The 12,726-nt window shown below is 51.8% G+C and overlaps 1 protein-coding gene across 3 annotated transcripts in view; it reads left to right on the top strand.

Moving 5' to 3' along the window:
* Nucleotides 1-12,726, top strand: part of MAPT (microtubule associated protein tau) — an 81,611-nt gene continuing 68,885 nt past the window's right edge. For all 3 annotated transcript variants that reach the window (XM_029075637.1, XM_029075638.1, XM_029075636.1), the window contains exon 1: nucleotides 1-102. The gene's annotated coding sequence lies outside the window, so the exon portion shown is untranslated. The remainder of the gene's footprint in view (nucleotides 103-12,726) is intronic.

Genomic DNA, 12,726 nt, shown 5'->3' with positions numbered 1-12,726 from the left:
CGCCGCCGCCACCATCACCGCCACCACCATCCTTTTCCTCCTCCGCCACCACCGCCGCCGCCACCGCCCGGCCCCGCTCCGTTCTTCGCACCCTACGACCAGGTAAACGCCGGGGCTCACCCCGATCCCCCATCCCCGGGGCGCCGCCCTCCTCCTCTTCCTCCTCCTCCTCCTCCTCCTCCTCCATCTCGGATGGGCACCCGCTGCCCCCAGCAAATGCCCCACACCTCGCCCTCCTCCCGCTGCCCCAGCCGGGAGTGGGGATTTGCGGGGGGACACCCACGGGGCCCCGCCCGGAGTCTGCGGGCTTCGCCGGGAGCCGCCTTGCGGGGGCCACAAAGGCTGTGAGCGTGCAATGTGCGGCGTGCGATGTGCAGCGTGCAGTGTGCGATGTGCACTGTGCCCGGCCGGGGCGGGGGTCGGATTCCCTGTGCATGTCCAGCACCAGAAAGAGGTCCGCGAGCGTTGCGTGCAGGGTGGCGGCGGCCGAGGGGCGCACAAAGGCATCGGATGCAGCGATCTGGTGGTGGCCCGGGGGTGTGTGTCCGTGTGTCCGTGTGTGTGTCCGTGTGTGTGTGAGCGCGCGCGGGGGGCGGGGGGAGGGCTGCTGGATTTCATGCCGCTACCCGCAACGGAGCTGGGGGGGGGGGGGGGGGGCGGGGGATGCGTGTGCGAAATCTAGGTTTTTCTCACGGTGACAGCCCCGAAATCGAAGGCGCAATCCGGTTAACGCGCTCCCGGCCCGCAGCGGGGCGGGGAGGGCGGGGAGCGGCCGTTCCAGAAGGTGACCACCCGCACCGCCACCCGCACCGCCCCACCCCATCCCCACCCCGCAGGAGAGCCCGGCCCGGCCCCTCCGCCCGAGTGGAAGGAGGGGGTGGTCCTGGGGGGCGGACACACACACACACACACACACACACACACAGTCCGCGCCCGCAGCAGGTGCATTTTGTGGCGCAGGAGAAGGAGCCGCATAAAGGCGTCCCTTGGGTTCGTTCATTCATTCATTCACTCGTTCAGTCGTATTTACTGAGCCCTTACTCTGTGCGGAGCACTGTACTAAGCGCGCGGCATGCACGATTCGGCCACAGATGGAGACCCTCCCTGCCCAACAACGGGCCGGCGGTCAAAGCGGGGGGGGGGGGTGGACAGCAAAGCGAAACGGAACAAAACAACATCGTCCAGATGAATAGAGGCATGGAGATATGCTCCTCGATAACAAAATAAATAGGGGGATAAATAATATGACGGGGGGCGGGGGGCTGTCTGCCCGCGGGGTCCAGGTCCAGCCCTGCGGACAGCGCCCGCTCGCCCCTGCAGCCGTGCAGTCGTGCAGCCGTGCAGCCATGCAGCGGACGGCGTTGGGGGGGACACCGGGGTGGAGGGGTTGGGGTGCGGGCCGGGGTCCCGCTGCCCGAGACGGAGGGGCCATGTTTTGCAGGGGTGATGCCCGGGCGGCCCGGATTCGAGGGGCATCTTTCCCGGCCAGGAAAACCTGGCGTCGGGTTGCCCTTCTGCCCGCGGGAGCGGGGAAGGCGGCAGGGGATAAAAAGCCCAGGGAGCTGGGCGGACACCGGCCTGGACGGGGCGGTGCCCGGGGGGGGGGTCTTCGGAGGGGGGGGGCGGTGCCCAGGAGGGTCTCCCGAGGAGGGGGGCACCCCTGCATTTCCGGGCTTTTGTCCGACGCAACGAAAAAGACAGAAACGCGACCGGTCCCTCGGGCCCCGCACAGGCGGAGGATTCGCCCCCACGCCTTTCTCCGGGGTGGTGGTCGGTAGAAGCGGGGTCTTTGGGCTTCCCCGCCCTCGAGCTAAACCCTGGGGACGCCAGCCCGCAACCGGCCACGCCCCACCCTGCCGCGGACACGCGGGTGCCCGCCCGGACGACCCCCGGGACCCCGGGGGCAGGGCGAGCCGGGCCAGGGGGAAGGGGGCGGATCCCAGGACTCAGGGGGGCTGGGGGCAGGGCCCGGGATTGAGGCGGGAGAGAGGGGTTCAGCGGGGACAATGAGAGAGGCCTTTGGGCGAGGACCAAGACGATGGAGGGATGGGGAATGGGATGGAGGAACAGGATGGAAGGATGGAGGAAGAGGGGATAGAAGGATGGAGAGTCAGGGATGGAGGGATGGAAGACGGGAGAGAGGGACAGGATTTGGGATGGAGGAATGGGTTAGAGGGATGGAGGAACAGGACGAAAGGATAGGGGACAGAGGATGGAGGAATCGGCGGGTGGATGAATGGATTGGAAGGATGGAGGGTTAGAGGACGGGATTGAAAGACGGAGGGATAAGGGATGGAGGGACCGGATGGAGCGTGACTGTGGGAGTGAGGCGGGTGAGGCCCCAGCAGGCAGCTGCACAGGTGAGGTCCTGGTGGGCAGGTGAGGCACCAGTGCGGGGTCAGCCCCATTGGGCAGGCAGGAAGACAGATGGGTGAGGCCCCAGTGGGTGGGTGAGACCCCATAGGGCATACAGGCAAGTGAAGCCCTGGAGGGCAGATGAACAGGTGAGGCCATTGCTGTGTCTCAGGCAGTGCCTGGGAGGCGGGGGAGCAGTGAGTGGGCAGCCAGGCCCAACAATCCCAACCCCGGGATGTGTGGACAAAGGGCTTTTTAGGGGCTGGGCAGCAGTACCCAAGATTATATGGACTGCTCACGTGGATCAGATTGTGACTTCACTCTTCGCTTTTCACGGCCTCAATGCTTCAGTCAATCAATCAATGGTATTTACTGAGTGCCTACTATGTGCAAAGCACTGTGCTAAGCACTTGGGAGAGTATAGTACAACAGAATTAAGAAATACTTGCCTTGCCCATAATGAGTTTACAGTCATGCAGCTATGGGCAGACTGTTCCTGGGAAGGCCTCAGCCTCTGTTCCCCGATCCCTGCACCCAGTCTCTGCTCCCCTATCTCTACCCTCAACTCTGTCCCAGCCTGTGCTCCCCTATCCCTGTCTCCAACCCTCACTCCTCCATACCTGCCTCCAGGTCCTTCCCGCAATCCCTTCCTCAACCTCTACTCCCCAATTTCTTTGTCCTGTCCCTGCCCCCGAAACCTTGCCCTTTCCTTCTTCCTTTTTTCCCCTTCCTCCTCCCCTCCTCGAGATCTCTCCTGTTTCCTTCATCCCACTTTCCCCCTTCCCTCTCCCTCTCTCTTCATCCATCCTCCCCTATCGCTCTTCCCCTCCCCCTCAACTCCCCCAAAACTGGGCCCCTTGCCTGCATCCTTGCCCAAGGGAGAGGCGAGCTGGTCCTAGGCCCCCTGGGAGAAGAGAGGGGGGAGCTGTAGGTGAGTTGTCTCTAGCTGACCTGGTTCCTTGTGCTGGGATGAGAGAGAGAGAGAGACGCTCTGGGGCTGCTCCAGTACTCCCAATGCTTTGATGCTTCCCTTCTGAAATGTGGATCACTTTTTTTTTAATGGAATTTGTTAAGTGCTTACTATGTGCCAGGCACTGCACCAGGTGCTGGGGTACATAGAAGCTAATCATGTTGGACACAGTCTCTGTCCCATATGGGGCTCTCACTCTTAATCTCCATTTTACAGATGAGGTAACTGAGGCACAAAGAAGTGAAGTGACTTGCTCAAGGTCACACAGCAGACATTTGGCAGAGCCAGTGTGAGAACCCAGGTCCTTCTGACTCCCAGGCCCTGCTCTATCCACTAGGCCACAGTGCTTCCCACTTGCTTGGCTCTCCGCAGGCATTCATTGAGAATTTTCCTCCTGAGGCTGCTGAAGAATAAGGTTTGAGCTGCTCTCACAGTCAGACCACTGACACCCAACTTGATTTCAGTCACCTTTATGGACCGTCATTTAAGTGTCGAGCTGTTTCTTTTCTTGGACTGAACTGTAGAGGAATAGGGCTGGGAGAGTCCTGCAAAGAGGCTGTGGAGGACTGAGTCTCTCAGGACCTGCCCCAGAATCCAGAATCTCTAGGCGAAGAGGTCTCTGGATCAGAACCTAGTTGGAACTGCAAAAAAAAAAAAGTGAGGCATTGTTTTTAAATACCTTGAATGATGACCAGAAGGTGGGTGGCCCTGAGAGAAGGCAGTGAAGAATGTTAATAGCCAGGAGATTTTCGGTTGAAGGTTTTCTTTTTTAAGCTGGGACTTTTTTATAAAACGTAGCTGAAAGGTTTGTTTCTCTTCCCTTCGCTGGACCAAATTTCTGATCCCTTCCCTGGTTTCACTGTGCCACGGGCTGGAGTCTTGTTTTGCCTTATGCTGTCGAGTTGCGACTCTATGGACACATCTCTCCCAGAGTGCCCCACCTCTGTCTGCAGTCATTCTGGTAGTGTATCCATAGAGTTTTCTTGGTAAAAATACACAAGTAGTTTGTCATTGCCTTCTTCCTTGCAGTAAACTTGAGTCTCCACCCTCAACTCCCATGTCACTGCTGCCCAGCAAAGGTGAGTTTTGACTTGTAACAGTTTGTCTTCCACTCGCTAGCCCCTGTCCAAGCTAGGACTGGAATGAGTATGCCTCTGCTTGACTTTCCCTCATGTAGCCGAGACTTGTAGAGTACTGGAAACTCTTGAGATTGATCCTGAAAGGGGAATTTCCGGGATAGATTCAAGATAATCCAATCAAACACAGTCCCTGTTCCACTTGGGACTCATAGTCTAAAACATAGGGAGAGCAGGAATTTAATCCCCATTTTAGAGGTGAGGGAACTGAGGCATGAAGATGTGAAATGACTTGCCCTGGGTCAAAGAGCAGGCAAGTAGTGGAGCCAGGTTTAGAACCCACATCTCCTGACTTCCAGACTTCTGCTCTTTCCACTAGGCCACGCTGCTTCCCAAGATGGTCCCAGGTTGGAGCTTTGAGGCAAACTTTAGCTCTAAATGTCGTAGCTCATTTTTCGTATGAACAGTAAGTAGTTCATTCATTCAGGAGTATTTATTGAGTGCTTACTAAGTGCAGAGCACTGTACTAAGCACTTGGAATATACAATTCGGCAACAGATAGAGACAATCCCTGCCCAATTTCAGGCTTTCAGTCTAATCGGGGGAGACAGATGGACAAAAACAAAACAACATAATCACGATAAATAGAATCAAGGGGATGTACACCTCATTAACAAAATAAATAGGGTAATAAAAATATATACAAATGAGTACAGTGCTAAGGGGAGGGGAAGGGAGAGGGGGAGGACCAGAGGGAAAGGGGGGCTTAGCTGAGGGGAGGTGAAGGGGGAAAGGGGGAGGGAGCAGAGGGTGGAGGGGGAGCAGAGAGGGAGCAGAGGGAAAAGGGGAAGTTCAGTCTGGGAAGGCCTCTTGGAGGAGGTGAGCTCAGTAGGGCTTTGAAAAGGGGAAGAGAGTTTGGCAGAGGTGAGGAGGGAGAGCATTCCAGGACAGCAGTAGGACGTGGGCCAGAGGTTGATGGTGGGATAGGTGTGAACGGGGGACGGTGAGGAGGTGAGCGGCAGAGGAGCCGAGCATGCGGGGTGGGCAGTAGGAAGAGAGAAGGGAGGTGAGGTAGGAGGGGGCAAGGGGATGGAGAGCCTTGAAGCCCAGAGTGAGAAGTTTCTGTTTTGTGCAGAGGTTGATGGGCAACCACTGGAAGTTTTTAAGGAGGGGAGTGACATGCCCAGAGTGACATTCCTTTCTGCAGGAAGATGATCCGGGCAGCGGAATGAAGAATAAACTGGAGTGGAGAGAGACAGGAAGAAGGGAGGTCAGAGAGAAGGCTGACAAAATAATCCAGTCGGGATATTATGAGAGCTTGTACCAGTAAGATAGCCGTTTGAATGGAGAGGAAAGGGCGGATCTTGGCAATATTGTAAAGGTGAGACTGGCAGGCATTGGTGACGGATTGGATGTATGGGGTGAATGAGAGAGCAGAGTCCAGGATGACACCAAGGTTGCGGGCTTGAGAGGTGGGAAGTATGGTTGTACCATCCACAGTGACGGGGAAGTCAGGAAGAGGACAGGATTTGGGAGGGAAGATAAGGAGCTCAGTTTTGGACTGTTGAGTTTTAGGTGGCGGGCAGACATCCAGGTGGCGACCTCCTGGAGGCAGGAGGAGATACGAGCCTGAAGGGAGGGGGAGAGAACAGGGGAGGAGATGTAGATTTGGGTGTCATCGGCATAGAGATGATAGTTGAAGCCGTGGGAGCGAATGAGTTCATCAAGGGAGTGAGTGCAGACGGAGAACAGAAGAGGGCCAAGAACTGACCCTTCAGGAACCCCTACAGTTAGAGGATGGGAGGGCGGAAGAGGAGCCCGCGAAGGAGACCGAGAATGAACGGCCAGAAAGACAAGAGGAGAACCAGGAGAGGACGGACTCCGTGAAGCCAAGGTGAGATAAGGTATGGAGGAGAAGGGGATGGTCGACAGTGTCAAAGGCAGCTGAGAGGTCGAGGAGGATCAGGATAGAGTAGGAGACATTGGATTTGTTAAGAAGGCGGTCTCGGGTGACCTTTGAGAGAGCAGTCTCGGTAGAGTGGAGGGGACAGAAGCCAGATTAGAGGGGGTCCAGGAGAGAGTTGGAGTTGAATTCAAGGCAGCGAGTGTAGACGACTCATTTTAGGAGTTTGGAAAGGAAGGGTAGGAGGGAGATAGGGCAATAACTGGAAGGGGAAGTGGGGTCGAGAAAGGGTTTTTTTAGGATGGGGTAGACATGGGCATGTTTGCAGGCAGAGGGGAAGAAGCCATTGGAGAGTGAGTGGTTGAAGATAGAAGTTAAGGAGGGGAGGAGGGAAGGGGCAATGATTTTTATAAAATGAGTGGGAATGGGATCCGAAGGACAGGTGGAGGGGGTGGCACTTGCGAGGAGGGAGGAGATCTCCTCTGAGGATACTGCAGGGAAGGATGGGAAAGTAGGGGAGAGGGTTGGGAAAGGTGGGGAAGCAGAAGGGGGAGAGGTGACTTTGGGGAGCTCAGACCTGATTGTGTTAATTTTCGTGATGAAGAAGGTGGCTAGATCGTTGGGGATGAGGAATAGTCAGAAGAATAGTATTTACTAAGTGCCTACAGTGTTCAAAGCACTGAACTAAGCCCTGTGAAAGAAATACGTGAATGAGACGTAGACACAGCCCCTGGACTCCAAAGCGTTGGCAAGTATACGAGCTGGAGGGCAGGTGGGGGCGCTTGGTGATAGATACATAAAGAAAGATGACACAAAAATATAAAAGACAAGGAAAACAATAAACACATAATCTCAGCAGTAGAAAATGTCACTTCTTGCATATCAAAATGTGGTTTATGGGATGATCATTTGGCAAAAGGCAGACTCAAGATGCTATCTTGAGGAAAAATAATCACTGTGAATTCTAAAATTCAATTTATTTTGCATTTTGGTTTTAGGATTTAAGTGGTTTTCAAATACTCCTTTGTCAGTCATCATCTCCTCTGCCCCGCCCCCATTCCCTCCCCAAGTACCATGCCACTCATAGGCCTTTCTTTAGATGCCAGTAGCTGACCAAGTCCTGTAATGATGACTGGTAAGTTCCCTGTGCCCGTTACACTAATTTATTTCCATATTTGCGATTTATTTTGGGTGGTTAGGGTCAGCCTGTGTGGTGGGCGTTGGGTGACTGAAGAGATATTGGAGAACTCTGTAGCTCGCTTCTGATCTTCAAGTGGTGAATTTGAACCAGGTCAAGGCAGGAGGGGCATAGCTTTCCAGAGATCTCTAAGTTCATCACAAATCCCCTGACTGAGTTAAAAGATAAAAAATTTTGTGCTCAATTACAAAATAACCCACCCCTGCCCCCATATGCCATTTTATGAAGGTTGTATTGATTTGGGCTCTGGTCAGAGATGTTTGGTATTGGGTTTCAGTGTCTTTGGTCAGATCATTTATTGTGTTTGGTTCTGTCATTCCGTTTTGCTCCTTAAAATCAATTTACATAATTCACATTTTAAATTTTCATGCCACTCTGGAGATCCCCCAGTGCCAGTTTTTATTGAATTATTCATTAATGTTCATAATAACAATGACGACTATGATGATGATTATATTCAGGACCCCCAGATTTAGGTGATGGTCGGTTGAACATTGTCTTTTTATCAAACTCTTAGAATATCCAGGTTCATACTGCTGCAGTCCCAGAAGTCAGCAGGAGAGGCAGGGCGGGCTGGGTTGTAGTAATAGTAGAGAAACAGCGTGGCTTAGTGGTACGAGCCTGGGCTTGGGAGTCAGAGGTCGTGGGTTCTAATCCCGGCTCCGCCACTTGTCTGCTGTGTGACCTTGGGAAAGTCAGTTAACTTCTCTGTGCCTCAGTTACCTCATCTGCAAAAATGAGGATTAAACAATGTGAGCCCCACATGGGACAGTCTGATTATCCTGTATCTACCCCAGTGTTTAGAACAGTGCTCTGCACATAGTAAGCGCTTAACAAATACCATAATTATTATTATTAGTAGTAGTAGCAGCAGCAGTAATACAGGAGGTAGTAGCAGTAGTAAAAATAATAACAATGTTGGTATTTGTTAAGCGCTTACTATGTGCCAAGCGCTGGGGTAGATACAAGGTCATCAGGTTGTCCCACGTAAGGCTCACAGTCTTCATCCTCACTTTACAGATGAGGTCACTGAGGCACAGAGAAGTGAAGTGACTTGCCCAAGGTCACACAGCTGACAGGCAGCAGAGCCGGGGTTAGAACCCATGACCCATGACTCCCAAGCCTGGGCTCTTTCCGCTACGCCACGCTGCTTCTCTTAGTAGTAGTAGTAGCAGCAGCAGCAACAATAGTAGTAATAGTAGAAATGACTTTGAATAAGCCCTTACAGTAGGAAGAGAAGACTGTACTCAGCGCTGGGAAGGAAGAGGTGGGTGAGAATTAGATTTGGTCCTTGACCCTCAAGGAGCTCACAGTGTGAGAATACAAGGTGGGGAGAAAGGGTTCTGGCCTCAGGTACAAAAGAAGAAATGAAACAATAACTCTATTGTATTGCACTTCTCCAAAAGCTTAGTGTGCCGTTCTGCAGCACACCGTAAGTGCTCAGCAAATACCACTGATTAATAAAACACTCTATGTTGCCTGTGCACTTGGCTGTGATCCTCTTAAGCACTTAGATACTCACCCTAGCCACACAGCACTTAAGTGCTTATCCTTATACCCTGCCATTTCCCCAATCTGTCATTTTATTTTATTGTGTATCTCTCCCTGTAGACTGTAAACTTATTATGGGAAGCGATCCTTTCCACCAATTCCATTGTGTTGGACTCTTCCAATTACTCTTTGCCATGCTATGCACATGGTAAGTGCCCCATAAACACCATTGATTGACTGAGTGATTTCAGGAAGCAGAGTGGCCTAGTGGAAAGAGCACGGGCCTGGAAGTCAAAGGACCTGGGTTCGAATCCCCGCTCTGTCACACATCTGTTGTTTGACCTTGGGCAAGTCACTTAATTTCCCTGTACCTCAGTTCCCTCATCTGTAAAGTGGGGATTAAATTGTACTCCCTCCTACGTAGACTATTAGGCCTCTGTGGGACATGGACTGTTTTCAATCTGATTGTCTTGTATCTTTCCCAGTGCTTAGTACGGTGCTTGGCACAAAATAAGTGCTTAACAACAATAATAATGGTAATTAATAGATTGGGGGAGGAGGGGCAGGTCGCTGGCCATGCAATATCTTGCCACGTCTTTCCTCTCACTGCTGCCCCAACTGTGGAATGGCTTGGACACGTCCTGGGAGAATCCCAGAAACCTCTCCCTGGCCTGAGAGAGGATGCTAGGCCTGAAGTGGAGGGGGCTTTGTGGGGAGAGGGGCCAGGGAGGTCAGGTTAGTTAGTCATCATAGCTATATATAGATGTAGTCATCCTTTATGTTGGAAATAGACACCAGTGACGGTGCAGGTCACCCATGTGTGTGTGTGTGGCTGAAGAGGCTCTTGTGAGAGACACAGTTTTGGCCATACTGGGGACACAAAAATGTGGTTCCTTGTGGTATTTAATTACAGCAACTGCTATCACTCAGTGGGGATCTCACCCCCCTGAGCCCAAGAAACAAGCCCAGGATAGAACTCCAGGAAAGAACCACGTGGTCTGAAAGCATGTGGGAGGCAGTGTGTCTTAGTGGAAAGAGCATGGGCTTGGGAGCCAGAGGACTTGGGTTCTAATCCCAGCTCTACCACTGGCCTGCTGTGTGATTTTGGGCAAGTCACTTCACTTCTGTGGGCCTCAGTTTCCTCAACTGCAAAATGGGGATTCAATACCTGTCCTCCCTCCTGCTTAGACTCGGAGCCCCACATGGGAGAGGGACTGTGTGTCTGACCTAATTAACTTGTATCTACCCCAGTGCTTAGAACAGTGCTTGACGTGTAGTAAGTTCTTAACAAATATCTCTTTCAAAAGGACCTTTCTGAGCCCAATCAATCAATGTAACATGTACTGAGTGCTTACTGTGTGTGTTTTGCACTGAATTAAGCACCTGGGAGAGTACAAAATAACAGACAACTGCTGTCACACACTATTAATTGAGGTCTTTGCTTCAGTGTGCCAAGCACTGTGTTAAGCACTGGGGTAGATACAAGATAAGAAGATGGGACATAGTCCCTGTCCCACATGGGGCTCACTCGTCTAAGAGAACAGATATTTCAGACTCATTTTATAGATGGCAAAACAGAGGCACAAAGTGAAGTGACTTGCCCAAGGTCCCACAGCAGGCAAGTGGTGGATCCAGGATTAGAATCCAGGTCCTCTAACTCCCAAGCCCTTGCTCTTTCCACTAGGCCACCTGATTGATGGGAATCTTCCTACCTTCATGTTCTGGTTTCTCCTCTCCTTTCTTCTGCTGCCCATTCTGTGCCAGTAGGGACCACTCTGAAAGAGCAGTGAATCAATCCATCAGTGGTATTTACTGAGCATTTACTCCATGCAGAGCACTGTACTGAGCACCTGAGAGAGTACAATAGAGTTAGTAGACACAGTCTCTATCCTCATGGACATTACAGTCTACTGGAGGAGACAGACACTAAAATAAATTATAGGTAAGGGAAACCCCTGAGTATAAGGTTATGGACGTAAGTGCTGTGGCGGGGGTGAGCGATTGGGATGTGGGAGAGTACCAAAGTGCTTAGAGAGTATCAGTGATTCCAGATCGTCTCCATAAGCCCAGTATGCAGTGGTCCTTAGTGCTCTAAGAAGACCCCACCAACAGTGAAGTTTCCCCAAGGGTGTGTGTATGGCCGAAAAGACCATTGTGGGATCCCCAGTCCTGGCTACATTGTGCACATAAAACATCTGTTCCTTGCTGGGCTGTTGTGTTTGATGCTTGCTGTGCCTGGCCCTGTTTTTTTCTTTTGTCTTCTTGTCTGTCTTTCCAAATGAAACTTTCTCTCAGGGAGATCTACTCCCTTCTTGGTGACAGACAGTGCACCATGCTGGTCTCTTCTCGGCAACTGACTCACACATTTCAGCTGGGATGTAGCGTTGTCAGAGGCTTTGTTTTACCATGTCCTTGAAACGCTTCCTCTGTCCTCCTGACTTTCGGTTTCCCAATTCCAGGTCTCCACAAAGCAGCTGTTTGGGTATTCATCTCATGTGTTCCTCCCAGCGTAGCTGTGTGAAGATGAGCAGAGCTTCAGTGCTAGGAGAGTAGTTGGGGAGGCCCACTGAGGCTAGGGCCGTGGGCTAGTTTTGGAGAGGGGATTTGAGCCCTGGTGCTGGGCAGCATGGGAAGATGGGGTATGTGCATATTGTATGTGGCAGGTTTTGACTTGCGGCTCCAAGTCCCCTCTTGAGGCCACAAGGAGAAAGCAGAGGAGCTGGAGAAGACAGGTGGGCTCAGACATGAAAAGATCAATCAAACCGTCAGTGGTATATATTGAGTGCTGGCTATGTGCAGAGCACTTTGCTAAGGCCTTGGGAGAGTTAGAGACATGTTCCTGCCCAAAGCGAGCTTAAAGTCTAGAGTGAGGAGCTGGACATTAATATAAATAAGTAATTTAAAATATATAATTTAAAGATATGTACATAAATCCTGTGGGATTGAGGGTGGGGCGAATATTAGATGCCCAAAGGCCACAGATCCAAGTATGTAGATGACAGAGAAAGGAGAGGGAGCTGGGGGAAGGGGAGTTTAATAGAGGGAGACCGCTTGGAGGAGATTCATTCAGTCGTATTTATTGAGAGTTTCCTGAGATGTGACCTTAATAATGCTTTGAAGGTGGGGAGAGTGGTGTTCTGGTATATATGGAGGGGGAGGGAGTTCCGGGCTAGGGGAGAATGTGGGAAATGGGTTGGTGGCAAGATAGACAAGATTGGGGCACAGTGAGTAAATTGGCGCTAGAGATACAGAGTGTGGGGGCTGGTTTGTCGTAGGAGAGCAGTGAGGTTAGGTAGGAGGGATGGGGTGGGCTGAATGAGTGCTTTAAAACCAGTGGACAGGAGTTTTTGTTTGATGAGGAGGTGGATGGACAGCCATTGGAGGCTCTTGAGTGGGGAGATGTGGACTGAAGATTTTTTTAGAAAAATTATTTGGGCAGCAGAATGAAGTATGGGAGAGAAGGAGGCAGGGAAATAAGCAAGGAGGCTGATGGAGTAGTCAAGGTAGGATAGGGTAAGTGCTTAGATTAACATGGTAGCAGTTTGGTTGGAGAGGAAAGGGTGGATTTTAGCCATGTTGTGAAGGTAAAGCCGACAGAATTTGATGACAGATTGAATATGTGGGTGGAATGAGAGAGATGAGTTGAGGACAACACCACGATTACAAGCTTGTGAGACAGGGAAGATAGTGATTTTGTCATTAGTGATGGGAAAGATGGGAAAAACGGGGTTTG

This window comes from Ornithorhynchus anatinus, chromosome 11 (genome assembly GCF_004115215.2).
Source record: "Ornithorhynchus anatinus isolate Pmale09 chromosome 11, mOrnAna1.pri.v4, whole genome shotgun sequence".
Taxonomy (NCBI): domain Eukaryota; kingdom Metazoa; phylum Chordata; class Mammalia; order Monotremata; family Ornithorhynchidae; genus Ornithorhynchus; species Ornithorhynchus anatinus.
Note: the sequence above shows the minus strand (reverse complement) of the source record. Positions and strands in the feature narration are given on the sequence as shown.